Source organism: Pipistrellus hanaki, assembly GCF_964339955.1.
Source record: "Pipistrellus hanaki genome assembly, chromosome: 6".
Lineage (NCBI taxonomy): Eukaryota > Metazoa > Chordata > Mammalia > Chiroptera > Vespertilionidae > Pipistrellus > Pipistrellus hanaki.
Window position 1 is genome coordinate 74,929,115 of NC_140508.1, and position 17,038 is coordinate 74,946,152.

General features: G+C 40.7%; 1 protein-coding gene across 1 annotated transcript in view; it reads right to left on the reverse strand.

Moving 5' to 3' along the window:
• The window catches only part of LOC311624379 (urea transporter 2), a 396,459-nt gene that overhangs the window by 233,065 nt on the left and 146,356 nt on the right, over window positions 1-17,038 (reverse strand). The window lies entirely within an intron of this gene.

Below are 17,038 nucleotides of genomic sequence, written 5' to 3' on the forward strand. Positions count from 1 at the left end.
ACTGGGTAATTTACATATCTCTTCCTCTGGGACTCCCTCTTAGGAGGATGGGTTTCTTACACTGAATAATGGACTTCAATCCAGATAGACTTGCTAAAAACGGAACTGTTTTTTAATTGAAAACACTGTTATATACTTGTCAATGCTCTTTCATACACATTATTTCAGATCTTCTCTGTACCCTTGTTTGAAAGATAAGGCAGTTAGCTTCATCCCCATTTGACAGATGAGAAAAGTAAGGCCAGATAGATCTTATGGTTTGCCTAAGGTCACTTAGTTCTTGGCCAAGCTAGAACCAGATGCTATTTCTCCTGTCTGGACTGCCCTCTTGACTGCACACATGATGATTGTCTGACAAACATTTGTTTCTCCACATTGTTTTGCTTCCAAAATATGGTCATATTTCTAATCCCATTTAATTCTCACAAGAGTCCCAGAGGAAACCTTGGGGTTATCATTATTATCATTTCCAACCTACAGACAGAGAAATAAGCCCAGAGACTTAAGAAGTTTTCCTTGTCACATGTGGATTAGTGACTGAGATTGGAGAGAACTTGGTTCCCAGGCTCTCTAGATGGAACTTTGACACCTTTCTTCACACAGACTGTGTACCTCAGAGGTTGGTCTCCCTGCTGCCACTAATGTTAAGTAGAAAGCATGCATGTCAGCAGGAACTTCTGGGTGGTCTTTAAGGAAACATGCTACCCAAATGAACCCATCACTTGGTACTCAGTGACAGGCAGGTGTGCAAGTGGTGTGATTTCATGCAAAGAATCAGGGGAAGGAGGTCTTGGGCATGAGCCAGGGTGAGAAGTCAGGCCTCCTGATTTCCAGGCCAGTGCTTCTTTTTCTAATCCCACTAATAGGAGAAGTCAATAGCTTTTACCATGAAGAAAAATGAAGTGAATGTCAGCTCAGGGGGTTGGTTTTCCCCATGACAAATGTAAAGAATCCCTCTCACACTCTTCCAGTGACAGGGGTTGGGTATCCATTTCCATGCTACTTATGTCCCTCAGTAGGTATTTTGAAATAACTGGGTCACTCTTAGCTGGGTAAAATGACCCACAGTCTCAACTCAGCCAATACTAATATTTCTTCAACTCTGTGTTGAAGAATGAATACATTTGGCATCTTACTAGGTGAAGGAGATGGTTGCAATGCAGTCATTCCCTGAGGGAGGAGAGCAGATGGATAGATTTCCTGCTGTTATGATGGGTGGTCCAGAATGAGCAAAGAAAGGGCTTCCTCACACAGGCATGTGTGACCAATGCTAGTTCCCAGTGACCGAGCCAGGACCCTGGAACAGCACAATGCTTTCCTTAGAAGATGTTCAATCTTGTTCAAGGGCTATTATTCCACTGAGTATATATACGCTCATTCAGTCAGCTCTGGTCTGTGTTGTTAGGGCTAAATTAGTGTGTGTTCCAGTTGGAAGTCATTTTTAAATCAACTAACATATTCCATGCGACTAGCTAGTGCAGAGGTTAAAAGTATGTCATCTGCCTTCAGGGAGCCTAAACTCCAGTTGAAAAGTCATGCTTACAAGTCAGTGAGAAATTTGAGGATAATTATATAAGTGGCTCTCACAGAAGGATAGGAAGATTGGCTGTGGTAGCACAAGAAAGGGAGAGGTCCAAGAGGAATGGGATGGTCTACAAAGGATCAGAAGGGGTGGGACTTGAATGCTGGATTGTTGTGGGATAGAAAGGGTCATCAGGGAGGTGGTACCAAAGGCATGAAGAGAGGTGAAGGAGGAGGAAGAAGGAGAGTTTACTTGGTTCACTTTCCTAGACACAGACTACTCTTATGTTCCCAGAGATGTGCCCTCTTGTAATCACAAATCTTGTATGCAAGGGAGTGTGAGTGCCTCAGGATGAACTTGACTCCACTTCTAGAAGCTCAAAGTGCATCCTGATAATAGACAAGAAGCACCATTTATAAAGTACAGGGGTAGCACACAGTTTTTTAGACGAATAAAATCTTTTTTTCCCAATTAAAAAAAAAAACCCACAAACAAACAAACAAAAAACACAATGGTTGTGTTACCTACCTACAGAAAAAAATTTGAAGGGAAATGTGGAAATTGCTTTGAGGATTGGTTGAAAGTTAATGCTTGTAAACTGGAAAGTTCTGAACAACTTAATATTTTGAGGGTCTGACCGAAGAACCATATTCAAGGAGAAGCCACATAATTAGAAGGTAATTATAATATCTTCCAGTGAGTATATTTTGTATGTCCTTAAAGATGGATAGAATCTCAGTGGCCTCTCCCTGGGCAGATATCTCTTCTCCAGCCATCTCTACAAGTTGGCCATCTAGCCTCTATTTTTCTATAGCTTATTCCATTGATGCACTGGTAATCCAACAGTGAGAATTAGCAGGGACTAAACCAAGGATACAGATCTAGGATGGAGGAGACAATGGTATCATGGTGTTGAGAAGGTAGAGAAGAGATAGCATTGAGAGGTTGGAAAACATTGGTACATGCTTTGACTATTTCAACAAATAAAGCCCAGGCACTGAGATTCAATCCTGGAATAAGAAGTCACTAATTTGATTCCCAGTTGGGGCACATATCTAAGTTGTGAGTTTGATCCCCAACAGAGGGGCATGCAGGAGGCAGCCTATAGATGATGCTCCTTTTTATCAATATTTCTATCTCTCTATCCCTCTTTCTTCTCCTCTCTCTAAAAATAATGATAATAACATCAAATAAATAAATCAAAAGAAAAAAGGAAAACACAGGGAAAAAATAACTTAATTTCTCTGGGTCTGTTTTTCTCATCTCTAAAACAAGGAAAATAGCCCCTAGGACCTCCAATTGACGGGCTCATGGTAGGATAAAAGTGAGGTAATCATTTTTTTTTGACACACTTTAAGAGATTCTACAAAAATACAAGTGGTTGCTATAACAAACTGAGTTGGAAAAGGAAAGTGAGTAGGGCCTAGAAAACTTTGGGTCTTATCCAAGTCAGCCCATAAACAATAAATCTTGAGCAGTCTCCTACCTTCCTGGAGTTTCAGTTATCTCATATGTAAACTCAGGATAATAGAGTATGTTTGCTTCAAAGGGGTGTTTTGAAAGTCAACAGAGATGATTATGAATTGCTCTTCTCTGATGAGCAATGAAAAAGTAAATTATGGGTGTTCAACTCGTCATGCCTGTGCTCAGCTATGAGTTTGGAAACAGTCTACCCCTGGAGAAGTAAAGCCTTTATGGGAGCCCCTGGACCTGCTGATCCTACCCCATAGCTTCCTGCTCTAGTCATCCACACCATGTGTTTTCCATTAGTCTTTGCTTTGCATTCCCCTTCCGGCCCATGCTCCTTACAATCACTGCTCACCATCGCCCGGATGCAAAGTCTCCATAGAATCCTGGAATGTTAAGAGCTGGTTGGGCTCTCTGCATCTACAAAACCATCTCCCTTATCATATACGTGAGAACACGGAGACTCAGAAAGGTGATGCAGCTGTTTGGTTGCAAAGTAAGAACCAGAACCTGTGTACATGTCCAGTATTCTTGTTATTGCATGTCATCTCAGGCCTTTTAAGCAGTGTACTTCTCAAACCCATTTTATTACAGGAAATCCCATCTGCCCAGGGTGCAGCTTGGACTCCTGCGAAATCTGTAAGTCTGTACTCTTACTCCCTCTACCCATCTCAGGCATATCTCTGAAAGCCAGCCCCAAGAATGGCCTTGGTTAGCATGTTCCCAAAATAACTGGGAGAAACTATCCCACTCAGCTCCAGTTATTTCTCTCTCTTGTAGAAAAGCAAAAGGGAGTTGAATAAGGAATACAAAAAATTCCATCTCAGCTCCATAAATCTTGAGTGAAATGATGCAGTCTGACAAGGTAAATCAAAAGTGTATCACTTGAGCCTCAGCTCTGGGGATGAGACGAAGCAGGCCAATTGATAGGCCTTATGCTCACTTTGTTTTCTCAACATAAAACAGCAAGTTCAAATTACTGCATGTCCTCACCTGTGGGTTTTTGTTTCTACTGAGGAAAGTTAAACAAACCTGCTGGATATTATATTTGTGATGTATTTAGCAAACCAATTTGTTTAATAAGATTTTTTTTTTTATTGTCAGAGCTTGGTTTCCAGTCTGAGCTTGTCACTGTATGTGTGTTCTGATCCTCATTCCCCAGTTTCCAGTTTATTCATCCATGAAATACATGGGAAAGCCTAGATGCTAAGGAATTCTGCAGTGAGAATGCTCCAAGTTAGCATCTCAGCTTATGCACACTGTTATTGAATTTGAGAGCCTTTTCTTTATTTATTTTTAAATCATCACCTGAGGATATTTTTTATATTGATTTTTAGAGAGAGTGGAAGGGAGGGAGGGAGGAGAAAAAAAACAGAGAGAGAGAGAGAGAGAGAGAGAGAGAGAGAGAGAGAGAGAGAGAGAGAGAGAGAGAGAGAGATGTGAGAGAGACACATTGATTTGTTGCCTGTTCACATGCCCAACAAGGGCCAGGGATTGAGCCTGGGACCCTTTAGTCTGTGAGTCCATGCCTTAACCACGGTGCCAAAGCAGCCTGGGTTGAAAGCATTTTAGACAGGAGTGGTCACCCTGCCCCACTGCAGAGGCCCCTCCAAACAGCACTCCAGAGCAAAGGGCTCTCACCAGGGCAAGCTGCAAAGCAACAGTCAAGCAGGGGCAGATTACCCTGTCTTTCAGCTCCTGTTTGCTGACAATTCACATAACCATCTTTCAGAAGGACATGATAATACAGTGTCTGGATTGTAAAACTGCTCATAAAACATTATGGGATAGTGGGAAGTCTGGGTCCCTATAACGATGGTGCTGGAATTCAACTTGAGCTTGGTGAAAAATAAATAATGAGCTATTTGAAACCCTCATCTTTTCCCCAGATGGAGCATAGAAAGTGAAGATAAATGGAAATACCATCAATTATTGCTTTTCCCAGTGGGAAAATGATAAAGAAATTTAAATGATGTGTGACATAATGGAGTGTGGGTCCTAATGGAGGGCTTCCCATCCTTAACAAGGGAGAAATTTAAGGTAATAGAATCAGTAGAAAAGTTAGGAGGGGAGAGGAAAGAAAGGACAGAAATGAGAGGCTGGGGGGCGGGGGACAGGATCAGTGTACACATAACAGTAAAATAAAATTGGATTGAACCTATGCACATGCTTTTACAAAGTGTAACTGCCTATTGTCTAAATGGAGATCCAGAAAGGAAAGACAGAGGACAAAACTCCCAAAGGGGGAGAATGAAGAATGAAAAGCAGGAAGCTTTGGCTGTGAGATCACGGAGAGCAGCACCTATAGCCCCTGATTCTGTCATGAAAAGCTCTGGCTCAGTGGATGGAGCAAGGGTTTTGGCTAATGCTCAGTTTTGACATTAGTTTTCCCTCTCTCTGCAGGACCCTCCCTGGAGGTTTGGTCTGCCCACGTTTGGGGTCTCTGACAGGCTTCTATGTGGATAATTCCTGAATCTACTCCTTGGTTTCTATTTCTCCTCCCTGAGTCCAGACCTCCTGTGTCTTCTACCTTCCACCATCCCTCTTCCCACTGCAACTGTCATTTCCGATTCAGCCCTAAATCTTCATTCATCATTTCTTTACTCACACTGGCTCCTCTTTGCAAAATTTCATAGTATATCAATGGTACCAACTAGCACCAATGATTTTTCATATCTCCATAGACTCAAACTTTAATTTCTTCTACTTATCACCCCACTTGTAGGGTTCACGAATTCACTTATTTTTTTTTCCTAGTGAAATCTCTGTACCCCCAAAACTACAATTGTTAGGACCTTCTACGCATTATTCCTAATTGACTCTAATAACCCCTGCAAACTGGCCTGGTTCCAGCTTCTTCCCACTTCAATCTACCCAATGTCTTCTTGCCAGTCTGCTAGTCCTCAACTACTCCATTAATCATGCTATTCCCTTGCTCAGAAACTTGCCATGACTATTTCCAACAGTGAATCAAAACTCCTAAGTTTCTTTGGCCCCTTCTGCACCCCTCCCCACCCCTGAGAGATCACATTTTCAGGTTTCTTCATGTTTTCCTGCTGTTTCCATGAACACTTTTATCGTCCTCACTCATTCTCACTCTTTTGGTATAATCTCTTATCTGAATGGATGTTTCATATCCTATTTAAGACTCTCTCCTCCACGAAGCCTGCCCTGACTATTGAGCCTGGTGTTGATGCACTTATTGCCTAGGTATTACCATTTATCACTGAATTAAAAGCTGATCTGCAGTGTCACCTTAAGGTTTGGGGTCAAACATAATAAATTTTTAAGTATTCATCTTTCCCATTCTTTTTTTTCTTTTTCTTTTTTTCATCAGCTTTCTCCTACATGCTTTGTGAGGAGAGCATTGGGGGTTAGTTGACATCTATGACTATGATCAGATGTATGGGAAGTTAAATTATTTGCACAGATTTGATTTTTGAGGAAGGAGCACAAAGATCCATCATTCCAAAACACACTTCTAAGGAAATTCAAGTAAATTAAAATATTAACTACAAACATTGTATTAGTCCATGACCACTTAACTGATGCCGTTCACTCTATGTTCAAGGCATCCCGATGAACCTTCACTACACTCCTCTCTAGGAGTCCAGTGTATGCCACTCCTACTTGTTATGCTGTATGCTTCCCAATAATCAATTGTGTGTGTTCCTAAACCTTTTAATGCTAGTTTTAATTAAAATTATGTTATAATTTATTTAAATATTATGCAAAACTGTTAAATATGAATGCAAAGAGAGTTGTTGTTTTGATAAAAACCAAGTTGATTGTTTTGGAACAAGTCAATATGAGACGTTGAAAAAAAGAACCGGTGATGAATTGAGTGTAGGTGAGACAACTCTAAGAAATTAGCCAAGATCATAAAGGTCTTGATGAACTCTGCATTCAGGTTGCTTAAAAATATATTTCAGGCTCTTGTTTTACTTTAAAAAACCCAAACTAGATGATGTGAATTATGTATTCTGGAAATAGTTTGGGGGGAAAAGATGATGTAAAACTTTAATTAGAAGACCCTTGTTCAAAGAAAAATTAATGGTTCTATTATATATGAAAGAATTGGTACATAAACATGTGTTTATGTTTCAGGTAAAATAAAAAAGTTTACTATTTCTATGTGTATGCTTATGATAATTTGGTCCACTATCAACCATTATTCCAGACTGTCAGATTAAAGCAGTGTTCTAGTGAACACCGCTCAACTTCAGGACAGGAGTAAAAATTTCCCCAGAATTTTTGAGCAGAAACAAGGCAGTTTATCTTTCGAATACTAGGCTAGAACTTCACCCTCCACTAATGAGGTACAAAATACAGCACTTCTGTGGTAGGTAGCCTCCAAGAAACCTCCTAATGGTCTTTACCTCTTGGAGTAACATCCTGTCTAAACTCACTGTTCTATGAGATCCATAGAGTAGATCGGAAGCCATGGTGTGTGACTTCCAAGACTGGGCCATAAGAGCTCCCAGCTCGGTACCTCCCTCACACGGGGGGAAGTCAACCACCATGCTGTGAGGACACTCAAGCAGCCCTGTGGAGAGACCCTTGTGGTGAAGAAATGAAGATGCTCAACAGCAGCTAACACCACTTTGCCAGCCATGCAAGTGAGTCACCTCACTTGTGTGCCTTCTAGCCCTAGGCAAATCTTCAGCTGATAGTAGCCCTCCTGGACATTTGACTGAAAATTCATGAAAGACCCCAAGCCAGAACAGCCTAGCCATGCTGCTCCTGAATTTATGACCTTCTGAAACTGAGCGATATTAAGTTATTATTATTGCTGTAGGCCATTATGTTTGGACCACTTTGCTATGCAGCTTCAGATAACACACCATTGCTCACACAGAGCTGCTGTTTTGCACCAGGAAGAACCCAATGCTGAGCATTAATAGCAGGAAGAATGCCCATTCTTCTGAGAATACAAAAGACTTCGTGTTTTTGTCCTCATGGAGCTTATAAATGGTAAAGGAGAAAGGAAAAAAATCATTTTGAACAGTTTCTAGGATAGAGCTACAACACAAAACAAATCTGCTCAATTGTTCCATGGTCAAGAGCAAGGCAGGGTAAAGGGGAACCACAGAGGGACTCATTTTCCATTTTATTCACACTTTAAACCTGTACTGCTAGTACACATATCATACCCTTTAACAGAGTCAGAAGAAGCCACTAGGAACCAAGGTCAAGGTGTGCTTCTTGAGCCCTGTGCTTCAGACACAATTCTGTGAAGGTTTTCTGCCACACAGTGTGAATGTGATTTTCTTGTTAGTATCGAACCCCAGCACTCATGGGCTGTAAGCAATGCTCATTGGCAGATTGGTCATAGCTTACTGAGCACTGGACAACAATATTGACCACTTCTTCCCTCTTCACAAAACTCCTGTTAAAACTTAAGAAATCAAATTGGCTATGTCTTTGATGCTTCAGCCTGAATAGTCTAAATATTACCAGTTGCATTTTTCTAATGATTCTCCTATCCATGGATCTGATGTTTTCACCAGTAGTGTGTGTGTGTGTGGGGGCTGTCTGCCAAATGCTAACAGCACCTCAAAACGACCATCAAAAAAGAAATGCCTCTTCTCTATCCCCAGACATAAAATAAGACGAAAAGCTTCATTCAACAGAGACTTAACGTAAATACATTCTCCAAGTGATGAAAACTTCTAAAATATCTTCTTCTTACTCCTCACCCAGACTCATTAAATTTCCCTGCAGCTTGAATCTGATCAATATCTTTCTACTTAAGAATCTGAAATGATTCTCTAATGCCATCCAAACAAATGTCCAAGCATCGTGGGATGACACTTAAGTGACTCTTGCTTCGAATCTAGCCTTAAGGTACTTTCCAGTTTTATCTCTACATACAACTCATGCAAGTGAACCAGGAGCCCAACAACTGCTGATCATTCTCAGGACACATCAAGCACTTCTGTGCCTTTAGCTTTCACTCTGGCCATCCTCTCGCCCTGGAATGCTCACTTCCTAGCCACCAGCCTTCCATGCATCACCGGAGCACAGCAGTTCCAATACCACACACAACAGGACCCCTCCCATGATAATCCAGTTGCCATCTCCAGACTTTTATGCCACTCACAAGAGGTTGCTTTCTCATTCAATTGTGCAATTTTCATAGAGGTCCTATAACTATGTTATTTCACCTCCGAGCTGGTAAGTGCCTAGAGAATAGGAAGCGTCTCCTTTGTTGCTGTTTCCTCACAGTACCTAGTAGTGACCTTGGCATTCATAAGGCTTAATATATAGTTGGTGAATTAATGAATTACTGTGTTCCCACTACTGTGTTCTTGCTTTTCCAAAGCCCAGCTTACTGCCTATCTCATATATACATTTATTTCTAAATGAGAACCTAAAAAAGACAAGGATGTGACTTAGGATGGACAGTGTCATTTGCCTGGAGAGCTTTATCCAACAACTGCCCATGTAGCTACTTTTCATTTCCAAATCCAATCATTTAACTTCATTTAATTGGACTGACTGCATCTTTCTTGTAGAAGGTGGTGAAGTTCGTGGCTACCCAGGAGGTATAATTTAATGGGAATTTTAAAAAATGTCCTTTTCTCCTTAAATTCATCTTTTTAAAAAACTATTTTTTTTACATCTTTTAAAAATTCTTCCATTTGAGATTCAATGCTTAATTTTTAATGTAACTATCCTTGGGAGAGGCCACACTTAAGGTGTAAAGATTATTAACAATAATGATGACAAAAGACCAGTAAGATATGAGATTTTGGGACTAGGGCAGTGCAAACAAGAAGGTGTAGAAAAGAGGGTCACTAAAAACAGGAAGTGTTCAAGGAAACTACAATTTGGTGAATTTTCTGAAGTTTGGCCCTATCTTTAGCAGAATTTTAAGTGATAACTCTTCATGGACCAGAAAACCTCTTTGCTGATGAGTAATCACAAGCTGACATTTTTTAAACCTACCCACTACCAGATCTAACATAATTGCCTATGACAGAAAGCCAGATGTATTCTGTGATGTAATTATTTTCTTTCTGGGGTCCATCTTGTGGGTTTGTGTACATGCACATACGTACCACGTGTCTGTATGCACACAGTCACATCCTGCGTAGGCATGGAGACAGCTCGCTGATCCTTGACACCCCATTAATTTCCCTCCTAATATGATACATCAGAAGCACATTGAAATTTCTGGGTGTGTAGTAAAACATGAATCTATGGAAAATAATTTAACATAGTAAAATCCACTCTAATGATGAAATGTCCTGTAAAGTTAATTTGAGAGAGTAAAAAAGACTACTGGTTTTGATGGCCATTTCATCATAAATACTTTACTTCTCATAAATAATAGGCTAGTTAAGATGCCCATTTTACTTATATCATGTTCATGAGTTCTATATACCATTTCTAAATTCTCATCCTCTCCTTAAGCCTTCCCAATAATAATAATGACAACAACAATAATAACAGTGGTTAGATACAACAAAGAGCAAAGACCAGTGGAAAGTTTTCTTCCTCCAAAGATGAATTTTTGAATGGCTGCACTCTACGCCTTGAATCCATTATGGTTAATTTCAGATTCCGAGGATGATTAACTCTGACTGGTGGAATAAAAGGCCACGACCAATTATTATTCAGAAAAATCCTGCTGTTTAGCCAAAGAGCGTACAGTGCAATCCAGTCCTTGATGTTCCTGTGATAAACGCTCACATGACAAGGTTATTTGGTGTAGAGCAGCCAGAGTGGTTGCTATGGCAACCTGTTCACAATGCTCATAAATCTGAGGTGTAGTTATCCTTGCTGTGTATGCAAAAAAAGAAAGAAAAAAAAAAAAGAAAAAAGAAAAAAAAAAGAAGGGGAAAGAAAAAAGAGACCTACAAAGCCAACTCAAGCAGTTTAATTTACAGCACTGCCTCAGGGGGGGAAAAAAAAAAGAGGAAAAGAAAAGAAATGGGCAAATGAATTCTAAGATAATAGACCTCTCCATATTATATTCTTTCAAAATACGGGCACTTAGCACTCAAGCACTCTCTTCAAAGCCAAAAAGACTTTTAAGATAATCATTATGGTAGAGAATATAGGTCATCATTAGCACCAGGAGTGACAAAAATAAAAGAGGTGGTTAGAAATTCAAGTTTGTCGGCATCAAATGTTTTCCCTTGGCACAGTTAGCAATGCAAACAGCTGTTGACAGCACATCAGGACAGGTACATTTGATGGTGAACAAATGGCTTGTTTAGTCCCTGCTTCCTAGAAATTATGGGTTGTAAGTCTAAGGGGCCAAAGGTCAAGCAGACAATGATGAAATATCCCCCACAGATCCAATGTCAGGTGGTACAATGTTAAGATCGCTCTGATATGCTCTCTCGGCCTGGATTTCAGCTCACTCAAGTCCCATTAGAAATAAGGCAGCCTATTAAACCAGCAGGCAGCAAAGCTTTTCTCATCTGAGTATAAGCTCTCTGGCCACCTGGCTCTTTGACCCCCTGTGGTGTATTTCAACCATTATCAGTTTTCTAAATAAAAATTGGGGAAGAGTTGAACCCTTTGAAGTGGCAATTTTTTTAACACTTTGGAATGTGAGAGCGATTGGCTCTGAAGTTGTCTAGAATGACAGAGAAGTCTGATATGTTAATGGTCTAGTTCAAATTAAGACTAATATTTGACTTCTTGCCATCTAACACTGGAGAAAGCTCAATTAGAGAACTTTGATGAGTAAATTTGGTATGTGGTCAAGTCTCAGAGTATACAAACATTTGGGGCATTCTGGACAACGGTAGAAGTGCTCAGTTGTATAAAATTAGAGAAAATCAGCCTCTGCCCCTGGGCCTCAATTCTGACTCAAAACTTAAGTTTCTTCACTCTTCTGGGATAGGGTACCTACAAGGTATGTAGCTTCCTGACTAAGCCCATGCAAAGACCAAGGTGGATCCTGATCAAAATATACTCATTAGCCAAATAGCTAGCTCATTTCAGAGTAAGCAAGCATATACCAATATGTAAATGTTTACTCCACATACCTTCCCAAGAATGCTTAAAATTCTGTCATTTGAGGTAACTTTTTTGGTTTAAGACATATCTTATCCAAAGCAAACCCCCTTGTGATTTGAAGCGGTTGAATATGTAGACTTTAGTGTGGTGTAGCCAAGCAGGCTTTGATACAAAGAAGTTTATCAGACTCTTTGCTGAAAGCAAGTGAACTTAGGATGGGAGGAACACTAAAAGAGAAAAGGGAAGTCTGGGGCTTTGCAAAGAGAATCTTATCTCCAAGGCTATGAGATCTTTGAGGATATGGACTATATTTCTCAATTATTATATCTTAAATGCCTAGCACAGTGCTTGGAACATGAAAAGGCCCATTTTATTCTAGAGGATTTGATGCAATTATATAATTTTGCAGAAGACGCACTTTCCTCTAAAAAAGTTAATTGCATATGTGCCCAAATGTTCCAATTCATTTCCTACTGGATATATGAATAGATAGGTAGAATGAAGAGAGTGATGAGAGAAAGAAAGAAGAAATTTCCTTCCTCTTATATTGTTGGGTTCTCCCAGAAGACTTAGTACCCGACCATTATCCTAGAATTCCAAATAACTTGAAAACTTCTGAGTGTTTCATTGCTTATTATTTAACAAGGGCCAGTTTCTAACTGAGCATTCCCCATTGTGGGATCTGGGGTTGGACTCCATGCATGGTACAGAAACTCAGACCTGCAATGCTGAGTGCTAGGCCTAAACCAATGGCCTGAATGCAAACTTTTCCATTGGCCAGGCCAAACCCATACACTACTCATATGATACTAAATGTGGGTTTGCCTAGACTAACTCACTCCACTTGCACTTAGTTTGAGAATTATGCAGATGTATCCTTATTCTCACAATATTCCATAGCAAAGAGGTATTCATGCCTTATTTGATAATGATATTAACTCTTTTTAATTGAGTACTTCTTTGTGCCAGGCACATATAGACCTACACATGACCTTCTTTTTTCCATACTCTTAGATTACTTGTAGGGTTTTTCACTCACATAAAGTTACATGTATGATCTCATTTAACCCTCACAAAACATTCTACAAATAGGCACTATCATTAGCTTATTTATATACTAGAGTCTTGGTGGACAAAATTAGTCCCCTCAGCCCAACCTGCACCCTCTCCAATCCAGGATCTCTCTCACAATCCAGGACTGCTGGCTCCTAACAACTTGCCTGCCTGCCTGCCTGATTGCCCTCAACTGCCCCCCTCTGCCATCCTGATCACCCTTTACTGCTCTCCTGCCAGCCTGGTTGTCCCTCAAGCCCCTCCCCCTGCCGGCCTGGTCTCCCATCACTGCCCTCCCCTCCTCCCGCTGGCCTGGTTGCCCCTAACTGCCTCCCCTGCCATCCTGGTTACCTCACACAGCCTGCTGTTCAGTTGTTAGGTTGTCCCTCACTAACCTCCCCCCCCCTCCCCCCACACACACACCAGCCATGTTGCTCCGTGCAGCCTGTGTTCAGTCATCTGTCTGGTTGTTTTGGTCATGATGGCCCCTGGCTTTTTATATATTAGGATTAGACAACTGTGGCTTGGGACCAAGTTAAGCACCTTGTCTAAAAATACACAGCTAGTATGAGAAATTAATGGGATCCAGAACTATTACCCTGGGATCCCACATATTAACTGCTATGGACGAGCACTGGCAGAAACAATGAATCTCTGATCAATTTGCCAAATGACAATGTTGGTGAAAAAAGTAGTCACATGTTGCAAATACTTTCAAATTTTAAAACAAAAATGCTGCTATTACCTTAAAATTATGATTACTCTTTCTTAAGCAAGGAGAGGAAAGAATGCCTTTTGGAAGTCAGGGACTTGGGCCTCAGTCCAGATGAGACAAAAAAAAAAAAGAAAAAAAAGAAAGGAAGCTAAAGAATGCTAGAACAGTGCTGTTGTTTAAGCATTTTAACTCAGGCATGTATGTGACTTCTTACCATATTGCAACACAACTCTACAAGCAAGTCTGCATCTCTACAAGCTCACCCAAGAGGCCCTATTGGCAGAAGCTTCCTTTTCTGGGGGAAGAAACAGTTGAGTTTCTTGTTACTAAAGGATAGGAATTCTTCACAAAATTGCCTCATAGACTTTCCAACACTCACTCTCTGTAGATAACATTAGATAAGCTACTGTGTATAATGAGCTTTATATGGGGGAAAACCCCTATAAACAATACTTAATACATTTGTTATTTCATTTCCACCTACGAAAAATCCTGAAAGCACTCTTGTGGAAAAGGAGTGGATAGAAGGAAAACTTGCCTCGAAGCTCAGTGGGCTGAGTTTACTTTGGAAGAGTTAATGCCTCCATGTGGAACTTCAAATTTTCTTTCTGTTTCATTTTCATTACCATAGTCATAAAGGGTTTGATAACTGTTTATTGAAGTATGGCTACCAAAAGCTTGATAGTTTGCTCTATATTTAAAAAAAATAGAAAATTGAGAATGAACATTAAGTTAGGGGAAGAAGAAGGGAAGGGAAGTAGGAAGATGAAGGAGCAGCCGTAGGCACTTACATGACTCCCAGAACCAGCTCTCAGTGGGTGATGATAATAAAAAATAGTAGCTCACATATGCATTATACTTTTTGGTTCACACATATAGTACTTCATATGATCTTTGTAGTAGATTATTATATCTGCATTTTTAAAATGAGAAGTGGAGAACTGGGGGCATTTAGTGACTTCTAAAACATCACTTGGAGCAGCAGAATGGAAAGTGGGACTTAGGACTCCAACTCCAGTACTGCTCCACTTGCCTCGAGTGAGCTGTAACTGGAAGGGCTGGAGCTCTGAGCCAAATGTTTGATGGACAGGAGTCAATAGCTGAGCAAGTGGATCTACTCTCAGATTTCATTTGGTTAAATTCACAGACTCAGGTTTGGTTAAATCAGTGGTCACAGACTCATTAGTCAACAGAGCCAAATATCAACAGTAGAATGATTGAAATTTCTTTTGAGAACCGAAAACTGACTTCTGTGCATGGGCCAGGAAGCCCGCATGTGCTATTTTGTGGAAGAGCCACACTCAAGGGGCCAAAGAGCCTCATGTGGCTTGAGAGCTGCAGTTTGCAGACCACTGGGTTAAATGAAAGAAATCTTAGGGACATTGTTGTACATTCCTCATTTTTCAGTGAAGAAAACCAAGTCCTAGAAAGCTAAAGTATTTTACACAGTCATACAGCTGCTTAGCAGTAGAGCTTGGTCTTGTCTCTAAATTCGGAGTCTCCTTCCTGCTGGCCCTATGCTATTTCTATCAACATTGCACTCTTTTTTCATCACTCCCAACAGCTTCCCAATTTTGAATTTTCGTGATAAAGTTTCAAATACATGGTGTGGGGAAATCTCCTCTGTGGTCCACAGATAAGAATTACAGACTTCCCTGCTATATTAATTAATGGCCTCATTAATCCACATTTAACTGTTCAATTAAATGTTTAATGTAACGCTTAGAGGTGCCATCAATTACCATGTGCGAAGCAACTCTTGGAGATCCTAGCTTGGAAGCTACTACTATGTACATGTGCAAAATCGCTGTCATTTGGGCACACCATGTTATCGCATGGAGCTCTATTCAGAGAAGCGCAGTACAGCTCCGGTTTAACTCAGGGTGGATTAAATCAGCACATAGGAGAAGAATGGAATTAAATGCTTTGCTGTAATGACTCACATCCTCACAAGTACCACTCATTAATTGTAGGTGCTACATGACATGAATGTGCAAAGGGATGGCAAATATAATATTTTGCATGCTTTCCTCCCCCCCCCAGAATTACCCCAGAGAGAGAAAAATGATCTCAGTGGTGGTTCCTGAAAACATTTGCCAGCTTGACTCCCCTAACAATGACATTACAGTGAAGAGTGAAGCCTTTGTGCCTCAGCTCAAAGCAAGGCAGCTCGGCTTCCACCAAGTGCATTTCAACCTGACCTAGGTAATAATTAGGCAAGCACGTGGGGAGGTTCATAATTGCAGTGGCTTATTATGTGAGCTGAAATGCTGAGATCTGGCTCTGTGGCTGGATTCCTCTAAGCAGCCCATGGATTAGAGCTGCAGCTGCCCCATTGGAAGGCCACCAGATGCACGTGATGTGTTGTTTGAGACATCAGTGGAGAGTGCCACCCGACATCAGGGTCAGGGCTATGTCTTGCACCAGCTACAGAACTCAGGATTTTGAATGTTGAAAACAGGCAAGTATTGCTAGTGTCCCAGATGAGAGCAACTGTCTTGCTTAGTGGTTGTGACACTGTGGAGACAGTCTTTTTGAGAGTCTGTGGAGTGACAGGTAGGGATCACCTGGCTCCTCAGGGTCTGCCCCTCTTAAGCCTAATTGATCAGGAATTCTCTTCCAGCCTGGGTGCATCTTTTTAGTGTCAGAACAGGAGACAAGGTGAAAAGGTGGATGGAGATGGGAGAGTCAAACCAAGCAGAGTGCAATAGTGAAGCTCAGTATTAAGAAAGATATCTGTGCCAGAGATAGTGTTAAAAAACATCTCTTTCAAATGAGTAACTGGGTTAAAATTACTGGGTGGGTTCAACGGAAAGGAAAGAAATTCAGGAATGAGCCTGAGTTAGGCACAAGCATGGAGTCATGAGGTGGAGATACACATGTTTAAAAACTGCTCAGGATCCTTGCCACACAAGGAAGTTTTCATCTGAGTGCTGGGTGAAGTCAGTAGAGCAGAAAATGCGGAACATCCAGAATGGAACGATTCTAACAGTGGAGATGGAAAAGAATTGGAGAGGTGAGAAGAGGGGTTTTTAGAAAAGTATTGTGTTACGGTTTGGACTTCAAAGATACCAATAAGACTAGATTTTTAGTCATTAAATTTTATTTATTTGATATGACACTGTCCTAAAACAGAATCATATGGGTCCTAAGAACGTATTAAGATTATATGTGTCTCCGTGTAGAAGAATTAGTTGAGATAAACCCTGATATTGACCTCTGTTTCAGTAATAGGCACAACCTGATTTCTTACTATGATTTATAAGCATTCTTCTAGGAAGCTTTGGATTCTTCTACTTTAG